We start from the raw sequence: 18,433 nt of genomic DNA, 5'->3' as shown, positions 1-18,433 counted from the left end.
AGAAGGTTGCCTTTACGTAGACAAGACAAGGAGGGTTAAAGAGAGCATGAAATAGGTAGTGAAGGGTCTAAGAAAAATCAGAGAGAGGAAGAGACTGATGAAGGCTGGTACAAGAATTGGTTTTCACTCTCTCCAAGGTTGTCAACCCTATTTACTCCCATCTTGGGACCATTATTTGGGTTCCTTTTGCTTTTTTCTGCTGGTCTCTTGCCCTCAAATAGGCAGACTAACTCATTGATACAACAGATAAATAATTTGGTAGCAAAACCTACTCAGATACATTATCATAAGTTAGCTATGGAGGACCATAAGACTCAAGATGAGGTTGTTACTTTATACAGGGTGTTTCCAAAACCCATTTCCACCCAACCTAAAGAGAGGACTTCTGCCCTTAGACCAAGCAGAGAGGGGACACCTAGAACCGCCTCTGACAAGCAATCTGAATTCTTGCTTAGGCTGCGAGGCTAAGCACTGCAAGGGAATATAAATAAAAGATAAAAATATCTATCTGGGTTTCCTGAGAGACAAGCCTGACTGCATAGGAGTTGATGTCAGAAGTATCCCCTCTCCAGGAAAAAGACATCAGGATGGGTATGACCCTCATGTCTCACTGGACAATAACAGGGGGACCAGAGCCATTACAAGGTCCCCTTCAAGTACTGGAGGTCAGGCCTCTATCCCCGCCTCCTCAAGATTAGAATTGCCACAGCCCTTCTATACTTAGAGAAGGGAGGAGATGTCAGGGGCAGCCCTGCTTACACACTGAAGGCCTTAAATCAGCAATAGGCCTGTCATACATGTATACTATCACCAAGTCATGGGTCCCAGTGGAAAAGCATTGAAACAGATGACTATAACCTAATGTAAACAGACAGCTTTTGCGGAAATTTACCAGCCTGAGTAGTCATAGACCTTGTAAATAGGTAGCCTTGGCAGACAATGCCAACTTAGATAAGGACAAGCAAGTCATAGGCAGAGTCATAGTGACTTGTCCCCTGAACCTTCACCCAGCCGATACCTGGTTCTGAAAGATATCTGTATTCCCCCTGAACACCCACACTCCATTGTCATTCCCTTTCCCACATCCTGCCTTTCTGTGTTTATAACCCCTGTGTGAATGAATTACGATTTGAGAAAAAATAAATTATTTATAAAATAAAGAAAATAAAAATAAATGTAAAAGTTGGTTTTGTACTTTATTGTTGCATCTCAAAATCTTGCTGAGTATATTTAATATTTATTACAGTTTTCATAATGGCAGAGAATTACCCACTACGTGGAAGTTTATGGTAAGAATTATCTTCTTTGAAAACTCATCTCTAACATTTTAACAAACACATGTATGGCAGGCAAAGTTTATATATTCTTCTTTCTTTCCTTTTTTCCCATATTATATATTATGCAGTATTACAGATTTATTACCTAGCAAAATGTAGTCCACTATCCAGTGCAGGAGAAAGACAATAAAAAAGATTCCTCTTACAGTAAGTGCAGGACACACATACTCACAATAGTTTTCTTATTAGGACATCAAACAAAATAGTTACTCAGAATATTTTTACTCTTATTAGTTTTACACATTCTAGAATTAGATATTTAAAAGTCAAATTAAGCCATGTACAGTGGTATGTGTATCTCTCATTGTCAGGTGGCTATTGCCACTTACTCAGCAGCTTCTTTACTGTTCTCTGGGTCAGGAGGAGTAAAAATTAGACATGAGAAAAAAAGCAAAAGGGTCACAGAGATGTTCTGATTAATTTACAAAAGTAGTGTGTCAAAGTTCTACAAAATCTCTTGGTGATAATTAGGGTTGCAAAGCACATATTAAATTTTGCCAGAAGGTCCTTTTTATGAGTCCAGGCTTAAAACTGTGAGATTTTGGACACTTTAGTATTTATATTCCTTTCTTAATATATGAAGAAAGTAACTAATTAGTGAGTTCAGGAATGTTGAGGCTAAAGTAGTACAATAATATTTGAAGGCTAGTAGTCTTTTGTAAAGTGTCTGAACATTGAGTCTGTCTACCTAATACATTCATAAACATCCTGAACTGAAACCTTCCTACAATGTCTTGTGAAGACGTTTACTTCCTCTGCAATTTTCACTGGGAATATATGAGCTATTATTTATAATCAGTATATATTTTTTAAAATATAGGGATATTTCATATCCACTGTTTATAGATAATTAATATCTACTGTTTAGGTGCCTATTCTTATTAAAAGTTATATTAAAAGTTTTCCAGATGGTTGCTTGTTTTGTCAGCCAACTCAAGGAACAAAATTGCCTATGAGTCCACCAAATTAAGTGGCTAGAGTAAGCAAATAAAGATTTACCAGAGAATGAAGAAAAGGACAAATGTCCATAAGAAATATAAAACACTACTCTTCAGTGGCTTACTTAAAAAAATGCTTCCTTTATGTACATGAAATACAACAAGCAGTACAACTAATAAAATTAATAAGGCACTTTCATATTTAATATGCTATGTATATGTGTTGAAAATCTAGTAATGAGTGAATGCATATATATTCAGAGTCTAACCATGTGTTTAGAAAAACTAAATGAACTAGATTCTATTTCCACTTAGTCTGATATAAAATCTCAAAAATCTATTGTATTGATAAAATGTATTATGTATTTTAATCATACTTAATGTAATCATCACATTGATATTATATACTTTGGGTTTATAAAGAATTATACAATGCTAATTTAGGTGTCTATTTCCCATTTTTATTTTTATCCTATGCCTAAATGCCATCTATTGGTACCATATTAATAGTCTAATCCCATTTTTCAGCTGTTTTTGTACAGAAATATTTTAGGAAAAATATTTATGGTATTTTTTTTTCTTTGTCAGTGTATCTTTGTCAATCTTTCTTTATCAGTTCTTTGACATGTCGAACTTGCTGCGGTGGGGGGGAAGAAAAATTTTTGCAGAATGAATGAACAGAGAATTGTGAGTAATATCCCAATCTAGAGAATGAGTATGGTATTTGAAGTTAAGAAAATATAATATTAGCCAGAGAAATGGATTACTAGTCATATACTATTCTTTTAGCTAGCCAGAGTCTCTTCCAAAATAGTTACTTGGTATCTCTAAGAACAAATAATGCTTGGTGGCAGTGGCAGAATCAGAGTTGATACTGAAGAGTAGATAAATTAATTTGCCAGCATTAGAGGAATAATTGGTTGATGTTGTTCTGAGTAAGGCACACACTGACAATTATTTAGAGGTTGGCCTAGAGGTCCCTGAAAAGGCCTCACTAACCTCTTTGCTTTTGGGTTTTTATAAGAAGTACTACATAGATGCATTGTAGGGACTGGGACTTCTCTAGTTTTTGTTGACAGAACACTATCCTATCTCACCCTGACCCCTTACTCTCATTTCACTCAATTCATTACAACCCAGCATTCCACTTTTCTTTTATGTTTCATGTTTTCTACTACCTTTAATTCATTGTTTATTTTTATAAATTGGACCACGAAATGATAAACTTCTTATACAGCTTTACTGTCCCTTTTCTCTACATGATATTCCCCATAGTACCACAACTCACTTTTCAGACTTTTTGCCCCAATATCTCACCTCATTGATTTCTTTTTGCCTATAATTTATCTCTAATGCTTAATGCATTCTAAAGGTCACTATGTAGTTTCTCAGCTTACCCATATTCTACAAGTTAAACACACAAAGCCAAAGACATAGTGCTGGGACACACATACTAGAACGAACACATGGTGATATTTCTGAGACTGAGTTATCATCCTTAGAATAGTTTTTTTAGGTTTTGGGTTTTGGTTGTTGTTGCTGTTGTTGTTGTTGTTTGCTTGCTTGATTTTTGTTTGTTTGGTTCGGTTTCATTGTTTAGTTCTATCAATTTGCCTGCATTTCATGATTTAAGTTTTAAAAGCCAAATAGAATTCTACTGTGTAATTATACAACCTTGCTCTTCTCCATTAATCTGTTGATGAGCAGTTAGGTTGATTTGAGTATATCACTATAGATAACAGAGCAGCAATGAATTTGGATTCATTGCAGGATAAGTAGTTTTTATAATATACACAGGACTGATAATACACAGGAATGATATAGTCAGTTCATATGATTCCAATGGATCGAGGACCTCAATATAAAACTCCATATTCTGAAACTGCTAGAAAATAAATTTGGGTAACTTATGGTCATAGTTATTGACTTTCCAATCTGGACTTTTATAGCACCAGAAGTGAGAGAAACAATCAAGAAATGGGATCTCACTAAATTAGAAAGCTTCTGTACAGCAAAGTTTGATCCAACAGAATGAAGAGAAAGCTAACAGAATGGGGGGAGGAGGGTGTAGTCCTTTTCAGCTATATACCCAAGAAATAATTAGTGTTCAGCAGTCTTAGCTATTAGGGAAACGCATACTAAAACTGCTTTAAGATTCTTCCACACACTAGTCGGAGTGACCAAAATCAGGATTAAAATTACAGCACCTGTTGCAAAGGATATGATGAAAGAAGACCCTTTACTTACTCTTAATAGAAATGTAAACTAATATAGCTGATGTGAAAAATGAGTTGGGAAGAAGAAACTGTACAAGACACAAAACAATGATACTATACAGCTTTATAATTCATGGAAATATGCCCAAAAGATATCACATCTTTTAAAAGAGATTTTTGAACATCCATGGTCATTGTGGTTTCATCAATGATAGAACACTGCAATTAATTAAGATGTCTATCAGCTAGTAGACATCACAATGAAAATATGGTACATATATACAATGGACAATCAATATACAGTTAAGAAAATGAAATTATGGGATTTTTGAGTGAATGGAGAGAACTACTAAAATCTTAGGATGCTAGAACAAGCATGACATAGAATGGAGGAAATTTGAGGTTAAATGATTAAATGGTATAGAAAATGTTGGTAACGAAGGAGGTAAGAGTATGACAGCCAAAACTAAAGAAACATGAATAAGTTTTATGAAAATCTACTGGTTTGCAAACCAATTAAACACACACACACACAAATACACAGATGTGCACATGTTTATATTACTATGATATGTTGTTCAAGGAATCACTCAAAACTGCCATTGTCATTGCTATTGGTTGTCTACCAAAACTAGATGGTAATGTTGAGGAAATCTTTCTGGAATTAGCACTCCAACATCAATGAGAGTAAAAAAGGAGATATCATTGGCGGATCTAAGCCAGGATAGCTAGTGAAAAGCTTTGGATCAGGTCCAGTTTGCATTCTCATTTTATACTCAGAAACTACAGGTAGGGTAGGCAAGAAGCAAGAGTTTGTCTGGCAGTTAACAGGTTGTCAAGAGAAATGACATATTCTTTCATTTATTTTTCCAGTTAGTCTGTTCCAAGTTAGCAAGTGGATTCATGCCTGGGAATGGCCATCACAAACAGTGTTTTAAGTAAATCACTAAGTAAAACAATAAATCAGTATCTAATAATTTGCCTTTCCTACCTTACATTTTTAGTAAGATACTATTGTTTTGGAATCAAGGCACAGAGATATCAAACTGAGGCAAATCTTTAAACTTACTTGATGACCAATTTATTTAGTGCCAAAAGGTAATATCCCAGTTGCTAGGAGTAAAAATATCAATGTTCTAGCAAGCCTTCGCTCTTGCATGCTACAATATCTACTTGCCAAAAAAATTAATCAACTGGTATATTAATGGCATGATGATTTTTACCCAACCACTTTCTGATTGGCTATCATGTCAGCTCCATTGGAGAGATATCACATCTGGTATAAATCTGATCAAAATATCTCTCTGGGATCCCTGAGGGACAAGCCTAACTTCATAGGAGTTGATGTCAAAAGTATCCCCTCTCCAGGAAAAAGACATTGGGATGGGTATGGCCCTCATGCTTCACTGGACAGCGACAGGGGCACCGGGGCCTTTACTAAGTCCCCTTCAATTACTGGAGGTCAGGCCTCTATCCCGGCCTTAGCAAGATTAGAATCTCCACAACCCTTCTATACTTAGAGAAGGGAGGAGATGTCAGGGGCAGCCCTGCTTATACACTGAAGGCCTAAAATCAGCCATAAGCCTAAAATCAGCAATAGGCCTGTCATACATGTATAATAACACCAAGTCTTGGGTCTGTATGGAAAAACACTGAAAGAGATGAATATAAGCTATTGTAAACAGGCAGCTTTTGTGGAAATTTACCAGCCTGAGTAGTCATAGACCTTGTAAATAGGTAGCCTTGGCAGATAATACCAACTTAGATAAGGACAAGTGAATCATAGGCAGAGCATAGTGACCTGTCCCCTGAACCTTCACCCAGTCGATACTTTGTTCTGAAAGATATCTGTACTCCCCCTGAATACCCACGCTCCAGTTTCATTCCCTTCCCCACGTCCTGCCTTTTTGTGTTTATAACCCCTGTGTGAATAAGTAAAATTATGATTTGATTTAAAAAAAAGAAACCCTAAAAAAAAAAAAAAAAAATAAATAAATAAATAAATAAATAAATAAATGAATAAATAAATTTTCCTCTTGGAGGAGATAGTTGTTGCACATGGTGCATAATTTATATTGTATAGTAAGATATTTAAAAAAATAAGACTCTAAAAAAAAGCTCATGATCATAAGCAGAATCAATTGCTATTTTAATAAATCATCATTGTTTTGAACTGAATTCTAAATATTTATGCTTACTGTTTTGCCACTTTCAACTTTGGTCAAACAACCTTTTTTTGCAGTGGTTAGTATGGAGACACATAATTGGTAAAACTTAATTTATCAATATACATAACATTGAGTATTCTATATCAAACTCCCACATCCAAGGTTCAGGAAACTTTAAAGAAAATGAGTCAGAAAATGTAAAAGCTGAATGATGGGGAGGAGAGTTGTGAAATGCTGAGTTCTGTGCATGACATAGCTGTTATACTCATGATTTCACAGCAGTTGTGGTTACTGGCACAATACCTACATTAGACAATGCCAGTAAAAATGCCAGCACAGACTGAGGAAGAACTCTTTAGGCCCTTTTCCTATTGAAAAGCCATTGACCACTGATGGCTTCTGAGGGAGTGAGAGACAGTCTCCTTTGAGCCGGAAGTCAGTAGATTAGTCTTACTCCAGTAGATTTCTGCACACTGCTGTGCACCTGAGCCAACCTACTTGCACTCAGGGGTTGTTAAGAGCAATTAGAAAAAGAGGAAATGAAATTAGGAGAGAGATGAAGTGGGGAGAAGAGGAGAAAAAAGAGAAGAGTGAATGATCATGCTCTATATACATTATACAAATGTACACAACTTTAAAAAAAACTCAAAAAGAATAATCACATTTTTAACTATTATTTACTCACATCATTTTTCCATTGCTGCAACATTTAATAACTAGATGCTCAAAGTAATTTTAAGTGGTTCATATATGCAAGTGCCCACACCCACACACAGCTCCACATATGCACAGTTCAATTCAATACCTTTTATCATTTTCTTCAAATATTTTGCAGTAAAGAAACATTTTTTGAATATCCACTTTTTCCATTTTGAATCCGTTATTCTGAGATACAAATCATAGTTAGCAATTATAGTAAGTTAATTGTAAGAAGATTTCCATTTGTAAGGTATAAATACACTCATGATATCCATCTTACAGAACATCTCCAAAGGAGCTTTCCACACACTCTTAGGAATAATATCCCCTGCAGATTTGCTGTTTTGGTATTTCTGAAATTATACTACTCCAACTGAAAAAATATTCTGAGCAAGACTAAACATGTCAGAATTGAACTGGTTTTTTGCTTGTGTTTTTAAATGGGGTTTCTTGAGTAGCCAACTAGAGGAAAAATACTCATCAAATGCTAAGGATAGATAAAATATTAACTATACACAAATGTCTCACAGAATGTAGAAATAAAGCACACTCCTACTAAGGTCTGAGATTGAGAATCTAGTGTTCACAATTTAACTTTGCTGTTTCTTTGACTCTGTTTTATTAATCTTCCAACTCATGAAGTCATTAGGTAATCAGTCCTCGGAAGTTCGATGCTTAGTTCTTTCTTGAAGCTTAGCGAGTTTGTAGCATTCCAGTTTCAGAGGCTAAAACTATTTGCTACACTTAAAAATTATTGGCCTAGTAAAGTTAGACTTGGACTAGTCAAAGTCAAATGAAATTCTTATTTGAATTCTGGAGAGAACTCATGATTGAAAGTGGACTTGGGGCATTGTTTCGTTTTCTTTATGTTACCTTGGTTGTGTTACTGATAAATTGTTTACTTATATTTTGTTAACACACTAAAATCTACAAAACAGTCAGTTATCTTTTTGTAATTTCATAATATACTCTGATCCCACAATTAAACTATTTCAAAAGCTTGCTAAAATGATCAGGCTCTTGTCTTTTGTTCCTTGGTTTTCAAGTACTGTTATATTTGAAGAAGAAATAAACATTTACAGCATTCCATGTTCAAAGTTCCAAGATTTCACAGACTGCTTAATTATGCTGTTGTATAGTTCCCTAGTTAATTTTCTTTCAAGCAGGTAATGTCAATATTGTTATTAACCTCAGTCTAGGAATGGTAAGTCTACATTGAGAAGATATAGGAAAGTTTGCAAAGACCATGTAGCTAGCATTCAGCTAAAATGTCATCCTGAACTACAGAGCCCAAGATTATGGCTAGAACAGTGATCAAAGACAAAAAACAGGAGGATACCATGTATATGCTAATGTAACATGTTTAAGTTTCATACAATGTAATTCTCACATAGAGATAATGATTCTGTCTTATGTTTAGTTTTGCCTTTCATAACTGCATTAAAACAGTTGTGTTCAATAGTTTTAAGATAACTCTTGTACGCAAATGAATACTCCTCAAAACAGCTTCATTATGTAACTTGAGCAATTTTTATCTCAATGGATTAAAATTAGCAATAATCAGTATTTATTTAAAATAGCTATTCCTTGTTGTTTAGAGGTGTTGTTCAGATAATTTTGGCTGTAGTATTACTGTTTAATTCATTGTTAGAAAGATAATTTTTGTGTAAATCACTTGATTTATAGACACTGCGAAATTAAAGAAAAAAAAACTAGTGAGATATTTCAAGGTTATGTCCAATCATATGATTTAAGGAACAAATTTTCTTTTTGTTTGCTCAGATATTGGTGAAATTTACTAAGGATTTGCTATAATATTTGCTAAACTTTGATGAGCAGGTGCAGCCAGTAATATTTCACTAATGTTAGTGATCACCTGCCACTTGAGGAAATCCTTTTTTACTTGAACATCTTTCAGGCATATTTTTCAAAGATTTATTGCATCCTTGCCATCTATAGATCATCAAGGAAGTACAGGAAAATGGTGTTTACATTGATCAAGAATGGGATTGTTGTAAACAATGCATATAGATTGCTAGTAACACAGCATTATTAGGCTTTGATTGTTTCACTATGCCCAAGACACTAAAATTGTAGTGGACTTCTAAATTTTTGATCCTATCCTCTTGTGAAGTCAACAATAAAGGGTGAAAACTGCAGACTGCAAATGTCCATCTGATGGATGATCTCTGTCTGACTTTTATGACAGTGGGCAAAAGTCAATCTGATCAGCCAAATAAATTTCTTGAGAGACATTCATCACACGATGTTAGCACTGGATGGGACTCTGGGGATCACCTGGTGAATGACCTCTCTTAATAATTCAGTAAACCTAGTCTGAGAGATCACATTTTACTCAAGATTTCATTGGACTTAAGGGGAAAGCCATGTTGAAACTTCATGTTTCCTGACACAAAACCCCTGGGCCTTCCAGTTAACAGATTTAAGTCCAAAGGTTAGAATATAGGAGGTCTCTTTGCACAAAAGAGTTGGAGCTGTGAAATGAGGAAGAAAAGCAGAAGAGTGGCCTGGTCAGCTCTCTTCTGGGTGATTTTTGTTTGTTTTTGTTTTTAATTTTTTTATTGTATATTTTATTTACATTTCAGACGTAGTCCCCTTTCCCCATTTCCCCCCACCCAGGAATCCCCTATCCCATCCCTCTCCTCCTGCTTCTAAGAGGATATGCCCCGACCCACCCTTCCACTCCCATCTCCAAACCCACAATTTCCCCTACACTAGGGCATCCAGCCTTCACTGGACCAAGGACTTTCTCACCCACCTATGCCTGACAATGACATCCTCCCCTATGTATACAGCTGGGGTCATGAGTCCCTCCCTATGTACCCCCAGGCTGGTGGTTTAGACCCTGGGAGCTCTGGTTGGTTGGTATTGTTGTTCTTCCCATGGGGCTGCAAACCCTTTCAACTTCCTCAGTATTCTCTTTCACTCCTCCATTTGGAACACCATGATCAGATCAATGGTTAGCTATGAGCATCTGCCTCTGTATATTTCAGGCACTGGCAGACCTCTAAAGAGACAGCTATATCAGGCTCCTGTAAGCATGTACTTCCTGGAATCTACTCTTCTGCAATGGGGTAGCACAGCTACACCCCTGCCACCTTTGAAAGTGGGAAAGCTGCCACGCGGTCATGAGCAGGAACCAAAGACTTATTGCAATAAACATTTTCAAGAGAAGATGCGTGCACAGAGGTATAGACTTTGGGACACACTGTGTGACACACTCCAGCTTCCATGATGAGATGTTTTCTATGCTTTGTTTTTAGGAGGGTTGTTTGGTTTTGTTTTTTGTTTGTTTGTATGTTTTTTTTTATGTTTTATTTAAAGGGAAAGCTGGAAGGGAAAGCATGAATATAAGGGGACAGGACAATAAGCAGGAGTGAGGTACATGATGGAAAACTCAAAGAACCAATAAGAAGTTTAAAACAAGGAAAGGAAAAAGAAAACAAGATCAGCAATATTAAAGAAATTTAAAAGCAATTTTATTACATATTTGAAAATAATATTATTACCCATAAACTGTAGATCATAATTACAATAATTTTAATGCACTTTCACTATTTTTCTATTATTGTAAATCTTATGTATCTCATCATTTCCTTATCTTTATGTTTCTACTGTTAAGATCTCATACAACTCAATTTATATATTACCACAGTACATCAAAAATAATCCACAAAATTTTGGGTTACTAAATTCTATACTCTTAGTTACACACTTCTATTATCAGATGATAATTAGATATTGTAGTAGTTAATAATAATAATCCACTGTAAATTCAATATTATCTAACAGATTACTTAGAGATAAAATGACGAGTATAAATTTGCATAAATGTATCCTAATCATTTCTTTAAACTAAATACTAGTCCTTTCACACACACACACACACACACACACACACAAAGAAAGAAAAACATAGGTTGATATTGATAGCTCTGATATTCAAAGACAGACAAACATTTACACATAAGATCCTCAGAGGCTACCAGAGAGGACTCGAGCTTCTATCCCTTGTCACTGTCAATCCCAGATCTCTCTTGTTAGTTTCCTCTACTGGTGTTGGCATTTGTGCAGAGGTTATTTCTATATTCCAATTGTCTCAATGTTATAATTTACATTTATTTGGTGACACATTTGAAAAGATTTACTGTTCTGTGAACAAATCCTTAAAATTTTAGTAACTTTGTGAAATAATTATTACAGGCAGTAATTTCTAAGAATCAAGCTACATGAGCTTGTAGCTAAATTATACAAGAGTTATGAAATAGAAGTATTTAAATGTAATCTGTTCCTGCTGATATGACAGTATGTTACAAGTATCTGTTATAACTATAAGTATCGTTTTACTATCTTCATAATATATCTTTATTACTCAAGGTATAAAATAGATTACACAGAATATAATGAAAATCCTTTTGAATCTTATCTTCAACCATAGATTCTTGGTAGTTTGAACTCAAACATTAGGAGAATATTTAAACAACTAAAACCTGCAAGCAGTAAAGAAGAGTTTGGGCTTAGTAGAGTCTTTTTTTTAACTACACATAAAAACATTGCTACCAATTTCCAGAACATGAAGGTGCCTACTCTACAACAGCAACCGCTTCAGGACTTGACTCTTTCAGCACTTGATCATAATTCACTGATAGATAAGTTATTTTAGACAGATAAGAGGCTGGACATTCTTGAACATTGCCTCAAAAAGTATTATGGTATTCTACAAAGCATTCATTTCCATGAAGAAGTTTTCTTAGTAAAAACATGAGATCAACAATGTGTCCTTTTTCAGGTTCATCATGTCTCCTATCATTCTTATGACACTATCTTGAATTTCTTAGTGCCTACAGTGTGTCTTGATCAAATCTACTCCCAATTCCCTCATATCCAGTTTTCTTATTCACTGTACCACATTCGCTTCTGAACTTCATCATTTAGTCTCCTGTTTTACATCTACTGAATACCTGTTACTTTTCCTGCATGTGCTGCCATGTTTAAAACATACTCTTTCTTTTCTGTGGCATAGGGATCACTGTGGAAAAGGGAACAGAAAGGTTGAAAGAAAGCACCAAAATAGTTGTTGTTCGCAGTGAAACATTACTTGGTGCACATGACCGGGTCACTGAAAACAGGAATTGTCTTTAATTGCTCAATTGCAGTGTCATGTTGATACCAATACCTTAAAAGTCTTGACAAAATTCTTTAGAAGTCTGTACATATTTCAAATTGCTATATGATATATATCATTACATCCAACATTAGAACTCATGATTCCAAAAATTATGGACAGAAATGGAGAATTACAATAATTATCACTAATCTAGTTGCCACACAAACAAAATGTATGCCAATTAATGGTGAGAACTTTTTTACAACATTCTGTTTTTTCATATCATAGCTCAAATGTTGTTTTGTGGCCATCAGCAGGGACAAACAGCTAAAAGAATGTGCTGTGAACTATTTCTGATAAACTTTACAACTGAACGTTTATCATTGTCACATTCAAAGACCCAAACCTATAAAAACCATATTGTAAAGAAAGAAAAAATATAAAAAGTACAAATTAAAATAATTAATTGAAATAATAACATGAGCTTACAGAGAGACTGAAGCAGCATGTACAGATCCTTTATGGGTATGTAACAGTTAGGGTTCTATACCTGAAAGGAAAAGTGGATGCATGCCTCATCACTAACCCAGAAACTTTCTCCAATTGATAATCACTTGTAAATGAAACTTCCGTATCCTCCAAGGGAGTCTCATGGAGAAACATACTACATTGAGGGTAGGATGTATGCCTCGCACATCTATAGGTGGCCAACAGAAAATTAACTCTGTAGCATCTTTGGAGGTTCCTAGTCTCAAAATGTCATGTCAGGGCTAGTTTTCTTATTCTTTTTTTTAAAATAATTTTATTACATATCTTATTTTCTAGATCTGTGTACATATATTGTTTGTTGGCCCAATTGAATTGTCTGGCATATTTTTCAGAATGTGTTCCTGCCATTTTTGCTGTTTTGTGACCTCATAAGGCCTAACCTTGGCGTCTTTAAGACCATGAGTTTTGAACTATCAATGGGAAGCTCATAGGCTCATCAGTGAATGCATAATTGAATATACCATGTGCCATTTCTCTAGTCTGTAATAGCAGTTAAGGTAAAGACCTCACGTGTACCTCCCTGATCCATGATTGACAGTAGTAAGGCATGATCTTTTTATGTAGGGCTATTGTGGCCAGATGCAATAAGGTTATCTTGGTATTTTCTGTATTATTCCTAGAAGAAAATATTTTACAGCCCATCAATCCATCTAGCAGTTCTCACATACTTTCTATCCTCTCTTTCCCCAAACTTTAAGTATCTATTAATTATAAAAAGAAATTTCATCAAGTAAGACCTAGAGTAAACATAGATAAACATAGATATAAAAGAGATTGCTTATCACCATGCTGAAAAGAAACAGCAAGTTCCCTCACAGGGCATGAAACCTCCTGAGCTAGGGGTGTATGACTTGATTTACAGTACTACAGATGAATTATATTCTTTTCAGTCTGTCATATCCAATCAAAGATCAATTTGTAAAATCATGTTTGATACTAGTACTGTATCAGTAGATATACTTTGGCTAGCAGATGAGTATTAAATTTAGTAGAATATCACAGCTGGGTAAGACTATAGAAGTATCCCTTCTAACTCCAAATACTATACAGAACCTATAACACTAAGAAAACTAATCAACAGAGAGAAATCTTCAAGCTCAACTTCAGATGGAATTCTACATATCTTTCAATGTGTGTAAGGTCTTAAAAAATAGGAGGTATCAACTAGTGTTGATGGATAGCTAAGGGGAAGAACAAAAGTATCTACAGTCTGCAGGGCTATGTCCAAAAACTTTTAAAATAATATACCATACTTGACACTCTTATGATGTTAGTTTTAAACTAATATTTAAAAAATTGTCTGATGAAGTGTGCAATGCCCATATGGTGTTTCCATAATCCCTTTGACTTGATTAACTCTAACTCTCTCTTGACCCTATCTTATTCCCCAAACTCTTGACCACAACCCCTGCTAACCACCGCCAGTGTTTTCTCTGTTTTCTGCTATTCTATTATTCCTTTCTCTTGTGTTATTCCTCACCTCAACAACAAATTCTATTGATCTGGCTTGTAGGTGTACTTCATGTTAAACAGACATATCTAAATCCATACATAAGAGGGAGAATGTAAGATGTGTATATCAGAGTGAGTTTGCTCACTCAAAATATTTTTCCCACCCATTTAGCTTTAAGTGTCATAATTTTTAACAGTTGAATAAATTTCGCACTGCACACATTCCATTCATGCATTCCTAGTAGATGGACATCTAGGTTGATTTTATTTCTATGCGATTGATAATAGAGTAACAATTAACATGGATGAGCAAGTTTTCCTACTCCAGGATATATTTATCTGGAACAAACTGTAGTTTCATTTTAGATTTTTGAAAAATTGCACTGAATTCAATAGTGACTATCAGTTTGCACTTATAACAAGAATATACATGCATACCTCTTCTCTTACAGCCTCCCTAGCATTTTATGTCATTAATTTCTGGATGATAGCCATTCAGTATGAGACGATAATAATAAATCCCTGCATAGCTTTAAAATCTGGAGGAAAAGTTAGAGAAAGGACACTGGAAGAGAGAAAGAATACTCTCTTATGTTTTAGTAGTAATATCATTGTGAAAATGATGATCCTGCCAAAAGCAATCAATGGTTTCAGTGAAACACCAGGTAAAACCTCAGCATACATTCTCACAGAATCATTTTTTAAAAGTTAAATTCGTATACAAGTATAGGAAAACAAAAACTAGAGTAACCATCAACAAAAAAATAAAAATATATGTTTAGTGATTTGAATGAAACTGTTTAGAAAGAATTAAGAGCTGTGGTCTCTTAATTCTTTGCAGAAAGTGTGTCACTTGGGTGGGTAGGCTTTGATGTTTCAGCAGCTACAGATATTCTCCCCTTCTCTGTTTCTACTTTGCAAATCAAGATGTAAGTTCTCTGTAACTACTGCAGTATCATGCCTATCACTCTGTTCCCCACCATGATGATCATGGATTAAACTTCTGAAACTCTAATACATTCCAATTAAATACTTTCTTCTATAAGTTTATTTAGTTATAGCGTATCTTCAGAGCAATAGAGCGGTAACTAAGACAACATGTGTGTTGATATTTTCACCAAACCTGATTTGAAACTATACTACAGAGCTGTGTTTTGGTGAAGAAATAAAGAAAAATATAGATCAATGAAATAAAATATAATAGAGGACATAGTTACAAACCCATGTAACATCAACCACTTTAATCTTTACCAAAATACTAAATCAGATTTTGTGTAAAAATACATCATTTTTAACAAATTGTGTTGAATACTGGATAGTCACATGTAGAACAATGAAACTATATTGTCATCTCTCATTTGATATAAAAATCAAGGAGAGTAGGATCAAAGTTCTCTTCATAAAACTTGAAACTCTTTTTCTCTGAAATATCTAGAGGAAAATGTAAGGGATACTATATAATACATAGACATAGCCAAGGCTTTTAAAAGAGAATCCAAATACTAAGAAAATACAGCCAACAACTGACAAGTAGGATCACAGAACATTAAAGAACTTCTGCACAGCAACAGAACTGAGTCAATTAAGTACAGAGACAGCACACAGAATGGGAGTCTGTCTTATCTATTCATCCAACAGATGATTAATATCTAGAACACATAAGTAATTCTTTAAAAATTAAGCACCAAAAAAACCCCAATGCAGTCTACAAGAACTAGGGCATGAGTGTAAGCAGAGATTTCTCAAAAGAAGAAACAAAAAATGAATAAAACCTTTTAAAAACAATAGTCAACTGTATAAAGTACATGCAAATTAAAGTCTTTGCTTCTGTTTTGTTTGAGATAGAGTTTTGCTGTATAACATAGACTGGCTTCAAATTTATGATCCTTATGTCTCAGTTTCTCAATACTGAAATTTTGAAATTACAGTCATGAATCACTACATCCAGATTCCACCAGGAATCACTACATCCATCATTTGTGTTTTTACATTGTATACTAAATTGATGCAGTGTGTTAGATGGATTTAACCGTTCCTAATCTACGTGGAAATTAAGCCTGATTTAAGGACATGGATATGATTGAAAGTTTGACAATGAATAAGCATTTGATGTCTGCTGGTTTTGTGTTGCAAGTTACTGGGGCACCTGATGATCAAACTTTTAGTTAAATACAATTCTAAGTGTACTTACATTTGTAGTTGAGATTAATATTTAGGTTTGTATACTTAGGACAGCAGACAGCCTCTTCTCAAGTTGGTGTACCTTATCCAATACACTGATACCATGTAAAAAGCAAAGGTCTAAGGGAAAAAAATCATTGTTGGAATATTGTTTTTCTCTAATTCACACTGCAGCAAATGGTTTTCCTGGGTTTGGTTTGCAGACTGCTGATCTTGGAACTTCTTAGTGGTTACCTCAGTGGTAATCAACCTAATTAATATTATGACATATTAATACAGTCCTTCATGTTGTGGTGACCACAACCATATAATTATATTTTTTTCTATTTCATAACTGTAACTTTTCTGCTATTGTGAAATATAATGTAAATATTCATGTTTCTCAACGGTCTTAGGTGAATCCTGTGAAAGGGTTCTTTGACTCCCAAAGGAGTTGAGACCCACAGGTTAAGAACCACTGTTCAAAGTCCTTTTTTTCCTTTGTTTTTGTCCAGAGAAGCTAAGATAATAGATAGTTTAATATGTTTCCTATGACATAAAATATCTATAGAGCAAATAGACCAAAGTTGCCAGCTTGGAAACTCCCAAAAACTCAGTTTCTCATGTGATGTACAATTGTAACAATACCTATATCAATGTTGTTTGAACAACTGGATAAACTAAGGCAATTTATATGTGTAAAATAAAAATTATAAACACCAAGAAAATCTTGCTTGTAAACTTTACTTATACATATTAATTTTTTTCTAAAGGAAGATTTGTCTGAGCACCATGGGATGAAAATGTCTCTCATTTTGTCATAGAAAACACTGCCATGCAAAGAACAGTGTCTCATGAACAAGCAGCATACAGTTAATTTCTTACAATGTGGACAGACACAGTCAGAAAAGTCCAGCATGCTTTGAGCAACAAAGTCCTTGATTAGCCCCACTAATGCAAGGGTGAACCATTATCCTACCTCCCAAACATCAGCCTCCCACACACATATTAATTTATCTGCCCTGGAAACACTCGTGATGTCTTATTCCCTCAGACTCACTCCATTTACAGAAGTTTACAGAGTGAAACAACAGATTTATGAAAATGTCACTGAATATTTTTTTATTGCCAAACTCATTACTCTAGAGACATTTGTAAAGCCCCAAGGCCAGTTGCTGTTCTCTTATAATACTATGTGTGTTTTAAAAATGGGCCAATTGATAAGGATACAGACATTGAATTTTCCTTACAAAAAGTAGATTGTGACAGAAATACACTGGAGAGAACATTACATTTGAAACAGTTTCTATACATGTAGCTGATTGCACTAACTGATATGGTCACTTGTTCAACTAACAATGAAAATGTTGTGTATACTCTTGGGCATGGTGAGATTCAGCAGTGAGATGTTAAGTTATTTTGAAATGTAATATAATAGACCATGAATGATATAGACAAAACTCTTTTATAATTTAGACTTCTACTATAAAATTGGATAAAGAAGAAGGAAGAAGGCAGGTGACTAAGAGAATATTTTTTATTATTTATGCATTTATGATATTGTTTAAAATTCTCAATGAATGGAGGAAATGAAGCTTATTGGAGAGTTTCTGAGAATTTCTATCTTTTTTCTTTTCTCCTCAACCTTTGTCCCATGAAGAAAGAGTTCATGTGTTTGCATGTAAGACTATTGACCAAGAGCTATTCTTGCTAACATATCTAATTTAAATAACTGAGGCAGCTGAGCTAATATGCCAATATTTGTTGCCACAGTAATTTTATTCAT

This window comes from Grammomys surdaster, unplaced genomic scaffold (genome assembly GCF_004785775.1).
Source record: "Grammomys surdaster isolate TR1022 unplaced genomic scaffold, NIH_TR_1.0 752, whole genome shotgun sequence".
In the NCBI taxonomy this organism is placed as follows: Eukaryota; Metazoa; Chordata; class Mammalia; order Rodentia; family Muridae; genus Grammomys; species Grammomys surdaster.
The sequence above is the reverse complement of the archived record's forward strand: the minus strand, read 5'-3'. Positions refer to the sequence as shown.